At 53.2% G+C, this 18943-nt stretch overlaps 1 protein-coding gene across 2 annotated transcripts in view; it reads left to right on the top strand.

Annotated features, from left to right (window-relative positions):
• The first annotated feature begins 1571 nt into the window (after nucleotides 1-1571).
• Nucleotides 1572-18943, top strand: part of Kank (KN motif and ankyrin repeat domain-containing protein 2 kank) — a 47618-nt gene continuing 30246 nt past the window's right edge. Inside the window, exon 1 of one of the 2 annotated variants that reach the window (XM_011137727.3) lies at nucleotides 1572-1856. The gene's annotated coding sequence lies outside the window, so the exon portion shown is untranslated. The remainder of the gene's footprint in view (nucleotides 1857-18943) is intronic. The other variant, XM_011137726.3, reaches the window with a different exon arrangement.

Below are 18943 nucleotides of genomic sequence, written 5' to 3'. Positions count from 1 at the left end.
CGATAATCAACGACGTTCGGTCGACTCGGAAAATATATATATATATCACATCAAAGAAATTCGCCAGTGATTCGTATTCTTGACAACCGAATCATCGGTCGAACAAAGTGAAGAAGCGAGAGGAACGTCGACGCGCGACCCGCGGGATTTATTTCGCGGGAAAACATTTTCGCTCCGCCGACACGAGAGAGAGAGAGAGAGAGAGAGAGAGAGAGAGAGAGAGAGAGAGACTTGGTCGCGTCTCCGACGGTTCTCGTACTTGAGACAAAGCCACGAGCCTTTCCGGACTTTGTTGGGTCGCGTCGAGCGGCGGGGCAGGTAGTGGAGTGTAAAGTTTCGAAGGGTCCTATTCAGGGCCGAAGATTCGTCGGGGGAAGACGGACGCCTTCCTTCGGCTCGCCGGAGACCTTGGCGTCGCGCGGCGCGGAGCCCTTCCTCGGCGCCCTCTCACCCGAGGTCCTCCCGGCTAATTTAGCAAGGAGTGGAGAAGCCGTTCATTCGGACGAATCGGACGCGGCAAAGCGCGGGGCCAACCGACGCGACTAATCCACGAAAAGAAATCCCATTCGCGCGCTACGCCCGAGAGTCAATTGATTTTTATTAGATACGTTCGTTCTGCCGAGCGCGCTCGTCGCTCGCCATCGCGAGAGCGGAGAGCCAGTAAATCTTGATTTCAATTCGCGCGCTCGATCTGCCTCGCCTCGTCGTTGCTCCGGCATCGCTCTTCCTTCATCTCGTTGTATTCACATTCAACGTGACCGCCCCGCGCCGCTCGCCCGCCTCTCGTGGACTCACTTGGACAATAGCTTATGGAAGAAAAAGAGACTAGAAGAAAGCGAGAGAGGGAAATCGTCGCGAGCGAGCAATCGTCGAGAGCAATATCGGAGAACAACAGCCGACCGACTGATAAACCCTGCTCATCCAACCAAGAGGACCGGCGAATTGACGCGGCGAATGGCATTCTCTTGATTGCACGCTACGATCGCCTCGATCGATTACTCCGACTTCGCTGATTACACACAGACCGATAATCAACTTCGTCGGCCGATTGAATCGCTCATAATTACGCGACTCATCGATTTCGATCACCGATTCCGCCGATCAGCCCGATCACTGAGATTCCGATCGGCCGATCGACCCTGTCTGATGATGTCAGAACGACGTTTCCGCGACGAAGGGACAGCCGAAATCCGCGAATCCGTCCCTGACCCTACCGATCGACTTCCCTGCCGGAGCCCCGAGCGGTCCGAGCTTCCACCCCGTCGTCCCTTTTCCTACAGGGCAACCTGTCGTCCGGCCAGCCAGAGCGATCCCCAGCATCCTCTCATCCGCCTTCTCGTTCTCTCTTTCTCTCTCTCTCCCTCCCCCCTTCCTCACCCTCCTTTTCTCTCTCTCTCTCTCTCTCTCTCTGTGTGTCTCTGTCCTTCTTCCTCCTCTCCGATCCTCTCGGCGTGATGCCGCCGCTGCTGCCTGCGTCTCTTTTTCCGCGCTCTTGTGCCGGTGCACCATGGAAGGGGCCAGAGGCCGAAGGAGAAGGAGAAGAACCAGTCGTGAACCAGAACCGTCGGTCCTCAGAATCTCCCAGTCACCTCTCCGAGTCTGTGCGGGGACCAGTGCGTGGAAAATTGTCACGGTGATCGCGCGCGCGCGCGCGCGCAGCCCGAGCAACAGCCAGTCAGCCAAGCAGGCAGGTAAGATCGATCGATCGATCGATCGGTCGGTCGGTCGGTCGGTCTCTACCTGCGTCACGTCGTCGTCCTCTCGTTGCGTTTGGTTTACGCGCGAGACGCGATCGTCGATCGGCGGCGGCGATGACGACGCGGCTGGAGCGGAGCGAGGATGGAGAGGACTGACAGGTTGGTGGGTGATTTTTGTATTTGCGTACACAACAGGTAGAGAGAGAGAGAGAGAGAGAGAGAGAGAGAGAGGGAGAGAGAGAGAGAGAGAGAGAGCCCTTTGTCGGAAGGGAGGCAGAGAAGGGCGAGGAGAGAGACGCCACTGTGGGAAGCGCGCGAGGGTCTCGCCAGCGCGAGATGGATGCTGCGAGCGCGTGTATGTGTGCGTGTGTATGTGTATACGTGTGTTTGCGAATGTATCCTTTTCTATTTTCTTCAGGAAGTTATTAATTAATGAGAACGCGCACGGGTCGGTCGAGGCTCGAGGAGCCGCTTGCGCGCAAACACACACACACACACACACACACCCCCGCAAATTAGCGCGCGGTGAATAAAAGAGGTACAGTCGCGCCCTCGTCGGAGGGGCCGGGGGGGAGGTAGCAGGGTGCGCGGGTCGCAAGAAACTCAATGAGGGGAAAAAAAAAGGAAAATCCAGCGCGCGCGCTGGAAATTGTTTACGTTTAACGCGCTGGCTGGAAAACGCGGTGTGTCTGAAAGTTCGCCAGTCACCGACGAAAGCGCGCGCGGTCGCATTTAATTGTCTCGACGACGCAATAATCATATACTTTTCAACGCAACATACTCATTCAGCACTGCGATCACAGCGACCGCCCCCCTCCCCCCGCCGCCCCCGGCGACTCGACAGGCTCGGCTGATTCGAGCGCGGTGCATATTGTTATAATTTCGTAATACTCGGGTCGGAGAGAGTCGCTCGTTAATGCCTTTGTCGGTTTCATTGAATAATTATTACACGCGTAGGCCGCGTACGCTTTGTCGCACAAACCGACCGGCCGGTCGCACCTCGGCCGAGGGAGTCAATAACCCGTGCTGTACGAGGTCGATTGTGTTATTATTTGACGATAAACCGTCGCCAGGAATGTCGCGGGAGCGCTCTAACGGCGTTCCCGGCATCGCGCTTCGCGCAATCGCGACTCGTCCGGGGTGACGCGACGGTGCGTCGCGATTTTCGTCGGACCGTCTCGATTTCCCCTCCGGCTCGTTTCCGCCAACGTCGATCGATCGGAAAGCCCTTCAGCTGAAGCTGAAGGAGTCTTCGTCCGATTGGAATTTCAAGGCAGGTGGAGGGGTTAATCGCGCGGCGAGCGTCGGTCTTCGCCGCGCGGAACTTGCACGACGAACGTTCGCCTCTTCCGCGTTTCGCGCGCAAACGGACGCGCGGGTGGAGCCTCTCGACTCTCGTTATTATGAGTGTGTATTCCTGGCCAGCTGGGATAATTGATCGTCGTGAAGTCACCGTCCGACAATTACCGCGCAGCGTCAGAATCGGCCGAAGGCGGCCGATACCGGAGCAATCGTCCCGGCGCGATACGATTTATCGCGTTTCAATCGTGGGCCGGCTTCACCCACGACGACTGCCGCGATTTGCATATTACGCCTCGGCCTTACGGAATGTCTATTTATGAACGATCACATCGCCATTACTCGTACTCGAGCTACGCGTTTCCCAGCGACACACGTCTGGATCCTCCTGCCGCCGCGCACGTTATCGGACACCCTCGCGACACGGATATCGTCGCCCTTGCGCCTTATTATGATTAACAACTCCTATTCTTGGACCCTCGAACTCTGTGACACAGCGGTGTGTTATCGCGGCCGAATACGGCGCACCGGCACGCAGCGAGAGAGAACTTGATAGAAGCCGCTTTGTTATCCCTCGGGGTAGACCTGCCGGAGCGGCGACCGAGGAGGATTCTTGCGAAGACGAAGTCGTCACGCGAAAATACGCTATGAAGAAGATACAAATTGAGTGACGCGGCAAGGTCGATGGCAGCTTCCGACGTGGAGCGAGCTGAAGGTGACGAGGAGAAGTTTCAGAGCCTCGCGAGCTCAGCTAGCGTCTAAATGTAACTGATTTTAACGACACGCACGGAAAGAGAGAGAGAGAGAGAGAGAGAGAGAGAGAGAGAGAGAGAGAGAGAGAGAGGGGCTTTCGCGGTCAGAGACTTTTTCCGAGGCTTGTACACATTTTTCAAGAGGGAAGGCGAGAGAAAGAGAGACAGAGAGAGAGAGAGAGAGAGAGAGAGAGAGAGAGAGAGGGAAGGGACTCGAGACGCCTCGAGCACGTTGCCGGTTAACCACGCTAATCCGTGCCGCATACAAATCTCCGGCACCGCGCCGGGCAGCGCGTGCACCGTTGGAGAACGTGCGCGCGTACCCGCGGCAAGCATGAAGTCACGATCATTACGATTGACAGCGACGTGGTCGTGTCCGCGAGCGTGATGCAGGAAACATTATTAACGGTTCGAGCGCGCACAAGTGACTGGCATTTATTGAGTGTTTTCCCCTTGCGCTAAGCGCTCCTCACGAGAGCAGCGCGCGCGCGCGGCACGAAATGTCGAAAAGTCCGTGTCACGCACGCACGCACGCACGCACGCACGGATTGTTTCCCTCGTTCCGCGCGCTACCTATTTTCCTTTTGACGACGTTGTCGTCATCGTCGCAGCGCGTCGCGTCGCGTCGCCGCAAGCGGAAAAGACGCGCGCGACGATCACGTAACGATAACTTCAAGTCGTCGAAGATCGCACGCCAGGGCTGCTGTCAGCCTCAGCCAGGGGGTTCAATTCGCCGAGAGATCGGCGCTCTCTCTCTTTCTCTCTCTCTCTCTCTCTCTCTCTCTCTCTCTCGCTGTCACGAGGGAGTGCAATAATTGCAGCCGGATATTTCGCCCAAGACCAAGCCGTGTTTACTCTCATTATCGTCAGTCGTCGTTGCACAATCGTCGCTCGTTATCGTCAAGCGATGTTCACGCCGCTGCAGGCGTAAGAGCGAGAGCCCAGCGAGTACAAACACAAGCGAGTACAAACGCCGCGCGAACGTGGACATCTATTAATAAGCGCCGACACGACTTTCGCAAATGCACTACGACGAAATAGTGCGCGGAATAGACGCGGGAATACCTCGCGGCTGACGTTCCACGCCCGCGCCCAGCGGAAGGGGGGCTCGCCGTCTTCGTGTCTCTCTTTCAGCGAGCGGCTCGCCGAGCCACTGCCGAGGCACGCGGCGAGATCAGCGCGATTCTTTCCGTCCGGTGTAATTAGTGGCCTCGCGGCCCTCTCTGGCCGGATTACACGGCCGGTCGTAATTGCCCGGGGATTAGTTGGCCATTAAAAGCCGAAGACAGCCGGTTCCAGCGCGGCGAATAAAGCGCGATCTAAACGGTTGACGCTTTGACGGCCACGTGATATACGCCTACTATACACACACACACACACACGGCAGCGACGACGTTGTGATTATGATAACGCCGCGCTATCGGAGGGAGACAGACGGTGCGAATAGTATCGCCATCGCGGGCCGCTTGCATTTCCGATTAGCGCGCAAACACACGAACGCGCCGCCCAGCTGACACGCGGAAAGTGTTAATGCACTCGGTAAAGAAAAAAGGAAGAAGGAAAAGAAAAACGTCAGGGGTTGGCGCGCGATTGTCAGAATTCGTCGTGCGTCGTGCGCGAACGTGATAATTGCGACGTTGCGCAAAAACGTTGCCGCGCGCCATTAGCTCGAGCCATAAGCCGCGGTGTAACGAGCGTGAGAGAGAGAGAGAGAGAGAGAGAGAGAGAGAGAGAGAGAGAGAGAGAGAGAGAGAGAGAGAGAGAGAGAGAGAGAGACGTTTCCTGCGGAGCGCGAGATTGCGGGGCCGATAGAGACGAAGTCGTTTATCGGTACCTGCCGAAAGAATTGGAAAAATGTGGAACTCTCTCGGTCGCGAAAGCGATTTCAGCCGTCCGAGAAATATCATTACGATCGGGTGTAAACAAACAGAGAGAGAGAGAGAGAGAGAGAGGGAGAGAGAGAGAGAGAGAGAGAGAAGGGGGAGGAAGGGGAAGTAGTTATCGCTTAATTTTACGACAGCACACGCATGCTGCCAGGTGCGCTAATATACGAAATATAAGCGATTTATTAAAGCGAAACACGCGTCGCTTCGAGAGCGATTTAGCACGGCGTGACTCGCCGCACTCGAGCGCAATGGCGAGCGTAATGAGCCTAATTTGCGTGGGTCTCGGCGTGCCTGCGCTATCGATGACATCGTCCCGCGCTCGTCGTTTTCCATCGGAGGTTTGACGCGAGGTATTTCCATGCAGCGTCGGAGAATGCAATAGCAGGTGCGATAGCGGATTCGTGCGGAGTCTCTCTCTCTCTCTCTCTCCCTCTCTCTCTTTCTCTCTCTCTCTCTCTCTCTCTTTCTCGGTCGCAGACGCTGTCCATGCACGTGCATCGACGCACATGTGCGTGGCTGGTTACATAACGGCTGCGGTAACATCCAGCCTATTCGACTTGCAACAAAAGGGAGTATTTAGCACACAAACAGTCCGCTCGCGCCGCTCGTATGTTGATGCGCCGCGTATCGCCGACGCGAGTCCCGTGTTCTTGAAAACATAACGCCATAAATCCCCGTCGTGCGATCGCCGAGCGACTCGTCTCGATTCGATAATTACGCTCGACTGAGAAGCCGCCACTCGCGCGACCTACTCCTCCTGTTCTCTGATACTTAAAGGAGTTTTTCCTCGAATATATCGCGGGGACATTTTTCTTGTTAGTTTGAGCAAGATAGTTTCGTGATATATATATATATATATATATATATATATAGATAAACGATAGTTTGCCAGACTCTCGTATTCCGTCAGCAGTTCTCCCCCTACAATTCAATCGACCAGCCGAAACGTAACAGCCGACGCGACCCGCCTTGGACGCTTAGAATATCGAAACGTTAAAATATGCGCGAGTCACTCCTCAAGCGTTAATATTCATGGATGACGAATGTACTGCGCGAGGCGGTGATTATCCGTTCCGTAATTACTCGTCGCGATTACTCGTCGACATTCTTTCTCCCCGCGACAGCGATTGATTATCGAAAGCGAAAGAGGGCTCGATAAAAAACCTCTGGTAGTCGTCATCGTCGTCGTCGTCGTCGTCGTCGTCGAGCTTCAACGAATTCCGCGCGTACGCGTTCTACGTCGTGATTTAACTTTCCATTCTGCCGACAGTTCTCCCGGCGGTGCACGTAAGAACGCACGTACATTCCCACGAGCCTCACGTGTGTGTGACGCAGCTGTCGTCATTTAACACAAGTAACAGATTTCTCATCGAACCATTAGGTAGCCATTCCTCCCATCCGGCTGGAGCTTAGTAAACGCTTCTTGCACGAGATTCGTGGAAATGTCGTCGCGGAAGGCACGGCGAGCTGTTATTACTCTCCGGTTCCATTTGTCCGAGCGCAATTACAAGGAACGAGAATCTCAGTTCGCGCAGCCGAAATGGAGAGCGGAGCGGAAAATTCGGCGAGACGGGACTACTCGCTTGAACGTGCAACGTCCAAAATTCCGTCACATTAATCGAGTTGTTTATCTCGTCCCTCTGAGGGGAATGATGACGCCGCTCCTCGGCGCGGCGTTTGATCGCTCCGCGATAATCGCGAAAATAATTCGAGAACGTGCTTCGTTCAGTTCGACTCGAAGTTCCGCGCTTCTGCGATTTCTTTACGCACCTCGCTGCTTCGCTGCTCGCCAAGACCCTTCCCCCTCATTCCCGATATTTCCAATGCGGCGCGGTGATTCATTCTACTTCCACGGTCCACTTTTCGTTCCCGCAAACAAATACCGTTTGACGTGCGAGACGCTGCGCTCCGAAAAACCACGACGTTTGCACGGTAATGGGAGGCGCATTTAGCCAGGTAAAAGGCGTCTGCACGCGACTCGGGCGGGCTCGGTCAGCGCGCGAAATAAATCGCTGCGCTCTCCCGGCCGAGTTTTTGTCGCCGTCGCGCTCGCCTCGCCGTACATTGGGCCAGGAGACTAGAAAAAGTGGCCAAAATATGGTTGCGAAATTTCGAGTAAAGAGGCGTACCAACTAACTTTATCCACACAAGTCAAAGCGCTGTTGAGAAAAATTTTACATTGATTGGTTAATTAATCTTCCATTAACAACGTCTCGAGCCTAAAAATTTTCCTGCAAGTGAGGATAATTATATTTTTCTGAAGATTTTCATAATTCTGACTGCATTACACAAATTTCAGTATTTTCCTCTCATTTTAAAAAATGTTGTGTATATACACTTATCATGTAAATATCCCTATAAACACGAGAATTAAAAAATGTTATTGTTTCGTTCATTCATTGTATGTCTGCTTTATTGAATTTTATAGTATCATATATGCTGTCGAATCGAACGATAACACGCCATAACACGCCCCATCAAGCCAAGAACGATTTCATAGCATTCCTTCCAATGTATATTTGAAGTATATTTAGTCGGCGACTTTTTCGCGCTTTCACGGATATCTTATAGGAATTCGTAAAATAAATATGTCGAGACGAATAAGAAGGGAAGTTCTTGACGAAATTCCCAGTGATTCTGATAGACACCTGAACGTTGATTACATTTTAACAAAGCTAAAAATTGATTCAAAAATTGTGAGTAAAGATGATTTAAGTCGCCTGAAGGCCTGTGTGTCATCTTTGAGAAGCAGACGCAATGAAAAATTCAACGCGGCTAGCGAAAAGGCTGATAAATTTGAATTGAAAAATTCAGCCTGGCTAAACCTTTTAATATCAAATTGCCGACACAGTCAGAGCATTTTTACCAATTCCGTCCGCCGAATATCGGATCCGCCATTTTGTATTTCCGAATATTGAGTACGGATTCGAAATCAGCAACCCCGAGAACCTCGGACCACCGCATAACCAAATAACAATCGGAACACTTTTAGTATTTTGGCCACTTTTTCAGTTTCCCGGCCGCGTAATTATCCGCGCGGCGACGAAACGATGGCGAACGTCGCTAGGTCGGTCGACCGGAGCCCGTTTCTTCCCATCCTTCTCCTCTCGGTCCCTCGCCGAGTTGAAGTTCCTCCGCCGTCGGGCACAACGGCCCGTTTCAATCGCCGATAAATCGCACGCGCATTTATCGAGATCACTGAGAGCGAACGCATTACGCATGGGCGACAAATAACCGCCGAATTATCGCGCAGCCGATCGATCGCGCGGCGCGGTCGCACGCGCCTCGTGAAAATTCAGCGAATATTCGTCGGAATGAGACAGGAATTGTAGCGAGAAGCGAGTGCGAAGGGAAGAGAGGGACGAATCGAAATCGAGACGAGAGCGGGGCAAGAACGAGAGCTTCTTCAGCGAGACGATTATCTCTCCGCGCAGAGAAGTTGCGCGGCGTTGCGTCGCACCGCGCGTCACGATTGATTTATACGTCGGCGTAACTCCTTTTATCTTATCGCGCCTTTTTTCTCCCTCTTCATCGGCCGGCCGATCGATAAATCTGCCGCCCCGCATGAGCCGGCCGTCTCCCTCGCGACGGTTTATTTAGAATCGCACGCATACGCACGCTCGCTCGCTCGCGCAGCATCCAGCCGGCGATGTCGGCGGCGCGCGACGAGAGCCTCGTTTATTAACATAAACATTCGCCGAAGCGAACGGTTGCGCGCGGCTGACAGATGCCGGACATTAGATGCAAATAGAGTCCACGGGAACGGCCTCTCACTCGAGGTCTTCAGCGGCGCATCGGGGGAACTCGCTTCTCGCACGCGTCTGAATGAAGCTCCTCGTGCGCTCCTCCGCCGCACAGTGGGGCCAGATGACATATTTTGGTTGAAAATTCTCTAGAGACCTGAATTTCCAACCGATCATCGACACTAATGGATGAGGTTGATCCTGAATAAATTCCAAAGAGATATCTGTCTTGTCAAAATTAAAAAGAAATTTTTTTTCTCGAATTACTAGCCCGAAAAGAGGAAAAATTATCGTTAAACGCGAGAAACGCTTGTGAAATACTCATTATTCGACATTCATTTCTATCTAATAGCGTATTCAGCGGATTGGAACTATGAAACCAATCAACAGACACCTCGAGACTCATCGATCTTGAAGCAGATCACCATTAACCCAAAACTCATACGCCCAAAATACAAAAACATCAAATATAGACCCGTTAAGGACAAAACCGAGGGATTTTAAGCCTTAATTCCTTCTTAATGTGGGCCGAAATGACGAGATTTGAAATTTTGAGTTTTCTAAAAGGTGATTATAAGTTCTGGCATCTCGCATTTAGTATCCATAGGCTCGAACCCATTGAGGTAGAACCCGAGACACTGTACTTTAAACGATAAACTTTTAAGACGAATCCTGAACCGATAATTTTTTCAAAACTTCGGCTAGACGGATCTCTTTGGAATTTATTCAGAATCAACCTCATCCATTGGTGTCGATGATCGGAAATTCAGGTCTCTAGAGAAGAATTTTGAACCAAAAAATGTCATCTGGCGTCCACTGTGCGTCGTCGTGAACTCGCGCGGCACTGCGGATTAAAATGATAAAACACGATTAAGTCCTGATACACGTGAGGTGAGCCTGTAACCTCTCACTGTCTCCCTCTCTCTCTCTCTCTCTCTCTCTCTCTCTCTCTCTCTCTCTCTCTCTCCACCGCGAGTCCAAAAGTGCGACTCAACTTCGAGCCAAGAGCCTTCCTCGCTGCTGCTCAAAGTCGTAAGTTTCGCCGCCTTAAGTTTCGAGCGAGCTCGCGATTCCGACGCGAAAAATGCCTTCCGCTAGAAATTGTGGAACTTCGAGCGGAGGCTTGTAAGCCGGGCTTTAAATCCCTCCGAATCGCGGACGTGTGATCTCATCAAGAGCGCCGCGATCATGTCTCGCGCGGATAAATAAAAAATCTCGTCGTAACCTTCTCGTCGGATCATCCATCAGCGGCGCCCGCCGGAAGATCTGACATTTCGCACTCGTTCGCCGCGAGGTTTCACTCATTTACTTACCCGGGCGAAAGGTCCGGGGATGCTCCGGGGGTGATCGCACGGGATTGAAAACGTTCGCGAGAGCATCCGACGCGCGTCGGTTCGCCGGTGGCAAATTGACGATAATTTCAAATGGCCCATTTCATTTTCACGTCCCGGTATCGCGGTGCATTTTTTGGTTCAAAATTCTCTAGAGACCTGAATTTCCGATCATCGACACCAATAAATAGATGAGGTTGATTCTGAATAAATTCCAAAGAGATCTGTCTAGCCGAAATTTTGAAAAAATTATCGGTTCAGGGTTCGTCTTAAAAGTTTATCGTTTGAAGTACAGTGTCTCGGTGCCGGCGAAAATCGCCGGCTTTTCCGCGGTCCCGCGGAATATTTTTGCCGGGACGGACTCGTTGTCGCAAAAGAAAAAAGAAAAGAATAGAAGGAAAACTAGAAAAAGTGCGAAGGAAAATTGTGCGTATGATAAAAGGCGGTTGTCAGGCGCGTTCTCGACGCTCGCCGCGCCGGGTCACGCGGTGCGTCGGCAATATCGTTAATTGCAGCCGGCCTTTGTGCGCAGCGCATCCGTCAGCGACGGAGCATCGATCGTAATCAACGCACGTGCGTGAGATTAACGCGCTCCCTTGAGCAATTAAGCAGCTCTGAGTAATTAATAGATAGAAATCGCAGGGGCGATGGACGATGGACGGACGGACGGGCAAAACGGGTAACGGCTCTCTTCGCGATACCGCAATACCGTGATTGTGCGGCCGCGATAAAACGCACGGCGGTAACAGCGGAACTGTAACGTTTTAGCGAACGCGTTAAACGCGCCTGTTCGCTCGCGACTCACGCAATTCGGCTTCGATGAAAAGGAGCGCTCGGCCGAACGGCCGCACAGGCCGTTGTGATACAGGAAATTGCTGTTCAAAAAGGTCTGCAGTATTCAATTTTCAACCGATTGGAACGATTTTTTTATCTTTTTCATGAAGCTGAAAAGATTACCTACAATTCTACCGAGCGGTATTTTCAATATCAGGAATCCTAACCAAATCCTTAATAGACAAAGTATGAAATATCGATACATTTTCAAAAGAATGATTTTTTCTACTTCTGTCAACCCGCAAACCATTATAATTGCCAAACTATGGATCCATGGATTGTAAATCTTTTACTACTCAACTCGTAAACTCCAAACCTGCGGAGCAAGCTGCAAGCTGCGGAAGCAAGAAACAAGGAAAGATTCGAAGATTCAGACAGTTCAATACGCGGAAGATTTCCCGCGTAGCAACGAATGAAGATTTAATGCATAAGCTATTGATTTCTTCGAATTTATATGTCGCAAGTGTAAGAAGACACTGGAAGAAAACCAATACCATAGTTTGGCAATTATAATGGTTTGCGCATTGACAGAGGTAGAAAAAATCATTTACTGAAAATGTATCAATATTTTATACTTTGTCTATTAAGGATTCGGTTGGGATTCCTGATATCGAAAATATCGCTCGGTAGAATTGTAGGTAATCTTCTCACCTTCATTGAAAAAAAAAAAAGAAAAATCGTCCCAATCGGTTGAAAATTGAATGCTGTAGACCTTTTTGAACATCAATTTCCTGTATCACACACTGTGGGCCGAGCTGATATTGTAAGAGCTTCAATCTCGAAACAAGAGAGAGAGAGAGAGAGAGAGAGAGAGTTTATCTGCAATTAAACGCGCGCTACGTGACTGCCGATTCATATACAGATCATATCGCTGTGTTGACGTCTCGACCGTTCCGAGTTATCGCCGCGTTACTTCGCACGGCTAACAGATGGCCACGGATATACGACGCGGTGCCGTTTATGTGCTAACAAGCTCGCGGCGAAAGCAGAGATGATAATTTCGGCAGAACCGGCGAAATCGCATCCGAGATGGACAGGCGCGGCCTTCGCGGTTGCGCGAGGGAGGGCGCCTAGCGTTTTCGCGGCGCGGCGTTCACACCGCGAGAGCGAGAGCGAACTCGTCCGAGGCCGAATCGCGGCGAGTCTCACCTTCGCGAAATTTCATGGCTTCCTGGAGCCGGTCTTTCGCTCGCGAGCGCCAGCGCGATTTCCATGGAAACTCGCGAGTGACGGGACGCTGACGCACGACTCGGAAAAACGAAGCAAAGACGCAATATCGCCAGCGCGAGTGCGTCGCCAGCGGCTAGGAAAGAAATACCCACGGCGAAAGGTCGATTCCCAAGCGCGCGCGTTTCTTTGGACTGTCTGTCGGCCGTGGAAGTCGGAAAATTCGCGCTCCCGAGCAATCTCGCACCTCTCGCACGGCGCGCCGCGGCTAGGAGTATCCGTCGTCTCGCTTCGTCTCGCGGAGGGAACGCGATGCTCGTCTCCTCGCGTCGTCTCCTCGTGCGCCCGCGAAAATCGGATTTCTTCGTTTACGTCGTGAAACGTCGTCGCTGTCAGCACAACAGCGGGCAATCGATCGAGACGCGATCGCGACGACGATGACGACGACGCCGGCGTCCTCGCGTAAAAATCCGCTCAAAATCGCGGATTATCCAACGGAATCCAAGTGCGGCGGTTATCGGCTCTCCCTCTCTCTCTCTCTCTCTCTCTCTCTCTTTCTCGGCTCACTCGAGGCTTTAAAACGCTCTTAAAGGAGCGCGCGCGAGCCCGTACGCGCCGTATTATTCAAGTCGCGTACGTGTGTGCGTAAGCGTGCATGGGCGAATGAGAGAGGCCGCGTGAGGTGGGCCTACGTGTGCGCGTGTTACGTTCGTTAGCATATACCGGGTGAAGCGAAAAGTGACAGTGATCGGTCGGTTTGTTTGTTCGTTTGATTTTCGTCTTCTCCCCGGTGAGCGAAAGTCGCGCGGCGCGCAGTACGTGCGCCGATGTGTGTGACAATCCTTCTCTCTCTCTCTCTCTCTCTCTCTCTCTCTCTCTCTCTCTCTCGTCTTCTCACGAGCTCATCGCGCGAGGACCACATTCGCGCCGCTAAGCTCGGGGAAATCCCGAAATAAGCGCGTTGCAAGTCGAATCGGCAAAGTGTCGGGGAACGAGAGTGGAGGGAAAAATGGGGAATTTCGATAAGATTCGTGTGACCCGAACCCGACGAGAAGATACTTCGCCGGTGGAACATTCTTTCCACTCGATACCGAGGATTAGCAAGAAGAAAGCAAGGCTGCAAGCAACCCGAAGTGGGATCCCGAGTGCCGGAATGGGAGAAGAGCCTCGCTGGCGAATTCATCAAGCGTCGCTGCCGATAGCACAGCCTGACGAATCGCTAACGAGCACGTTTTCGCGAATATCGCCGCGAAGAAAGCGGGCGGGCGCAGCGCGGCGGCAAGGGCTCTTCTTTCGGTAAGAGAGGCGAAGCCGACGACGACGACGACGACGACGACAACGACGGGGACCCGACGTGATCTCTGCTATCTCACGAAGAAACGACGCGAGACGCTGGTTGCATAATGCATGCAGATACTCGCCGTGCTTCCCTTTAACGCGACATGACGAATCGACCGAGAGCTCGCTCCTTCGCGCGCGCGCGCGCGCGCGCGGAATCCTGTGTGACGGCGGCGCAGGTGGCGGAATGTTTCAAGCACCCTTTACATTTGTCCCCGCGCGCACCGCGCCGTGTGTGTACTCGACCGCGTGTCTCTGTGCCCGCCTGCGTGTCCGTGTGTTTACGAGCGGTGTGAGGGAAGTCTTACGCCGCGCACGCCCACGCATCGCACGCCTCCGCAGTCGCGAGGGACCTCGTTGTTGCATCAGGCCCCGAGCGCCGGAGGCCCAATAAAGGAACACTCACACCGGGCGGCCGAGACGAGAGCCCGACGCTTGTTGTGTCGTGTCGTCGTGTCTTGAACGGTCGCTTGGCGGCGAAGGAAGCCGCACACACACACACACACACACACACACACTGGGAGACACGCGCGTGCGCGCGGATGTGAATTAATCTAAATAATCTCCGGCAATCGCGCGGCCGCTCGGCGACACGGTTTCGTTCGGCTATTCCCGATTCGAGATGATTACATTCGACATTCTTTCACAGCGATCAGTATTCCGCCCTCGATATCGCGACGGAAACGCGCGCGACGGCGCGTTTCTCCATTGCGGTCGCGCCCGCGCTCGAAAGCGACTCGCGCTGTCTCCTTCCGCCGCGCCGCGCCGCGCCGCCTCGAGATTTTTGTCAAAATGCACGAATACGGAGACGCGCGTCGCGAGACGAGACGAGACGTGACGTGAATGCGGCTTTATTAACGGCGGTCCGAGCAACCGCGATTACACGTCGGCGGCCTGCGCTACACACAATGCCATAAGTGCCTTTACCTTTTATGTCCGCAATCAAATGGGCGTATCTAATTTATTTCAAATACTCGCTCGCGCGCTTAGCCGCGTATACTCCCCCGTTAGCTCGCGTAATAACCCCCGTACCGACCCCGTTAACCTCGCGGGTCCTTTTCCACTCTGCGATGTTCGACGAAAAAACGAGCCGCTGATTAAGCCCGACCTAAATACACGCGACTTTCTCTCCCCTCCCCCGCCGATCTCCCGCGGCGCTGTATCCGCGGAAACGGATTTATTCCGTCGCGTTCCGCAATTTGACAGCGGGCGCGGCTGATAAAACCCCGACGAAGCGCGCCTTCGCCGACGACAGGGACGCGTTTTTCTCACTCTTGCGAAACGCGCTTGCGCTCGCACCGGAAGCGCTTTGCTCTTCCGTGTGGAATTAACGTGACGGACGACTGGCTAACGGAATAGCGGATTTCCCAATAACGGTAATGCGCAATAATGCGCGCGACGTCGGGCGACGTGAAACTCGGATACGTCGCCGCCGCCGCCGCCGCCGCTATCGTCGTCGTCGTCGGTTCATTGTGCGGGTTGTTTCCCCGTAACACGTGCCGATAATACCGCGCTTGTAATCTACGCTAATTACGCGCGGTTGCCCGCGTACGTTAGAAATCGCTCGTAACAGAGCGGCGCGATAAAACGATTTTTACGAGCGCCTTCGCACGCCGAACGCTTCCGAGTGTCTGGGATAGCTGCGGCATTTTATCGCACTCCGCCGCGCCGGCCGCTAATCTCCGGCAATTTCCGCAACGCAGCGCGGCGCGGCGCGGCCTTTTACAGCCGGCCGATCGACCTCGCGAGGAGATACGTTAAATCGGCGGACTCTCAGACAAGTCGCGCGCGTCGCGTTACGTCGCGAGTTGCGAGTTATTCGTGACTCACTCGGGAACAAACACGGAGAGCGCGGCAAATGTCGCGCCGCGAGAGATATCCAGGGGGAGGGGTATTCCTTTTTTTATTTTTTCTGCAAAACTGTGATTCCCGTAAGCGCGGGATCCTTGTGTCGCGCTAACGATATTCGCACCTCACGAGACGTAATGGTATTGGTGATAATCAGAAATTAAACACGCCGGGTGAAAAGAGGGACGAGGGACGTCACCTTCAAGCGACTCGCTCCGCTATCTTTAGATCCAACGGCAAATAGACGACCGGCAATTTTTATCCATGCCCGCGCCTAGATCAAAGTTGACATTGCCTCTCGCCTCTCCTCGTCGCCGCGTAGGAATCGTCGGACCGTCGGAGAGTCGACAGCGAGAATTAACAGCCCCGACAACTGTTAGCGCTCAGTTGTCCTCGGGGAAATTAGCGATTCGACGCGACGCTGCGTCGAATTTGCGTTAAGCGTCAAATCGTCGACCGTTAATCGACCGTTTATCTTTCTCCCGTCTTCCCTCCGGCGCTCTCCGTGTGCACGAGCGGAAAACGTTCAACGAATCGTTCAAAAGTTCATCCTGATAATTTCGAGAGTGGGAGAAATTAATCTTTTCGACCGGACGGTTACTTTTCCCGGCCACGCTCCGAGAGAGAGAGAGAGAGAGAAAGCGTTATTTATTGAGCGCTTTGGGACGCAGTCCCCTCAACCGCGAGGAAGTCAAAAATGATACAACAAATTTTTTAGTTTTACATCAGCTGAAAGAATACGCAAGCTGAGTATAAACAAGTAATGGAACAATACAAAAAAAAAACAAAATAGTAGTCTAAATAATGATAGATTAATATAAAGTAATAGTAATAGTTAGGCAGTCAGGGGGTGAAGACGGTCGCCAGTACTGTACTGTATTTCACACGACGAAAGCAGGCTCGTATTGGACCTCTCGGCGAGGTGTTCGTCGTATAGTGCGTTAGAGAGGGAGAGAGAGAGAGAGAGAGAGAGAGTCCGCGCAGCGCAGATTCATGATCGAGACGCTTGGCCAATCGATCGGAAAAGCACGCGCGCATAAAGAGAGGCACGTCTGTCTCTATCTCTATCATAGGTGCGCCGAGTGCGTGTGTGTTTCGTTCTAATTCCGCCGGCGATAGCGATCGCGCGGCGCGCGCGTTCGACTTTAATTTCTATTTATATATGCATCCCCCATTGTCGCGCACGGCGACACAAACGATGAAATGGAGATCAATTTCACGCTCAACTAAATTGCGCGAGCGAGCGAGCGAGCGAGCGAGCGCGCGCGCACCCCACGGTATCGGGAAATACTTCGAGGTGAGAGTGTCGCTCATTGTTACGACCGCAGCAGCAGCGACGACGACGACGACGACGAGGACGGCAAATGAAAACGTCGGTCCCGCGAGTCCCGCGCACAATGGAGGCCCGTAGGAACTTAATTAACACCAGTCGGGATTTAAAGCTGGCGGGTACAAAAGCGCGCGCGAGCGCGCTCGCTTCCATAGCCGGCGGCCTCTGCTTTTATCCCTTTTAATCGCTAATTACCGGCGAGGTCGATATCATAAAGTGCGTCGGGCGTTCAAAGAGACGCGAAACTATAAACCGATCGCACTCGCATTCGATTATCCTCCGCTCGTGATACGGTAATTAAAATTACACACGTGTGCGCTCGTACATTCGTCCTATGAAAGGGAGACATTCGTATGATATCGGCTCGCGATACGTTTCACATCGTTTCCTCGTTTCTTCAAAGCCGCATCCGCCCCCTCTCTCTCTCTCTCTCTCTCTCTCTCTCTCTCTGTTCTCTCTGTTCTCTCTCCCCTTGTTTGCTTTGAAAACATTCGCGTTTCAGTTCTGCGTGAATTTCCTCGCGATCTCGCCGTCGTTATCGTCGTCGTCGCCGTCACGACGACGACGACGACGACGACGAGACGAGCGGTTACTTCCTGTTGTTGCACCGCGGTCGGCGAACACGAAAGAGAGACCGCATCTTCGCGGCGAGAGGAGATGACAAAAATACGTTATGGCTTCGCTCGTCATCCGGTGCCGCGATATTTTCGGCGTACACGTTCATTGAGAAAAGCCTTAATGGGCGAGTGCTGCGGTTGAGAGCCGTGTGTGGGCGCGTTATATGGTGTGTGTGTGTGTGTGTGTGTTTGCGCGCACGCGCACGCGCGCGCATACGTATATGTGGCGCGTGAACGCGTGTCCACGGCACGGCAGTCGGCCGTGTGTGATCTCCGGAGTGTGTACTTTGTCTCTTGGCCGGACAACAGACGGACGAAACATCTCGACCTTTGTGGCGTGACACTCGAGCCGTTTCTCATTCACGAGAAAGCGGCAAATGAATGACGACCGCGCGCGCGTTTCAAGCGAGTCGCTCGAACAGCGAGGAAGCAGATCCGATTCTCCGCGCGGCGGTGATTTTCCTCGCGTGCGCCTCGGGGCTTTCGGAATACAATATTCAAGAAGCAGCCCCCTCGATTCCGCAGCGCGTCGATTCCCAAATAGCCAAACGTGTTATTTCACGGGTCTCACGCGCAGCCGAGTGCGCGTGAAACCGCGTAAAAGCGTTCACCGAGGGCGGCCCGGTAATTGCCGTCCCCTCGCGACCGAGGCTGACAAACGAGGCCGAAAAGGCACAGAGTGCCATTTCTCAGAAGGGCCGACAAACGCGCGTTTAGAGTCTTTGAAATACGCGCGTAATATATCGAGCTTTATACGCGTGCTTTATCGGCCCCTAAAACAGCGTTAGGTGAAATAGAGACGGGCGTAAAGCGCGAGCTTTGTAGCTTGTTGTTTCACGGCACAATCCCCCGCGGGGTAACGAGCCGGGGTTTTACGAGCTCGCGCGAACTCGCGACGCACGCGAATGGATTATGACCTGCGAACAGGACGACCTCTCCTCTCTCTCTCTCTCTCTCTCTCTCTCTTTTTTTCTGAATAATTTCCTCCTGCTCTCGCAAGAGACAATTCGATTTTCCGATGCATGCGTTTACGCACCACCGTCGTCGTCGTCGTCATCGTCGTCGGCTGCGCTTCGAGCGCGTGACTTTTTATCTTCCATG

This window comes from Harpegnathos saltator, unplaced genomic scaffold (genome assembly GCF_003227715.2).
Source record: "Harpegnathos saltator strain DR-91 unplaced genomic scaffold, Hsal_v8.6 scaffold514, whole genome shotgun sequence".
Classification (NCBI taxonomy): domain Eukaryota; kingdom Metazoa; phylum Arthropoda; class Insecta; order Hymenoptera; family Formicidae; genus Harpegnathos; species Harpegnathos saltator.
The sequence above is the reverse complement of the archived record's forward strand: the minus strand, read 5'-3'. Positions and strand labels throughout refer to the sequence as shown.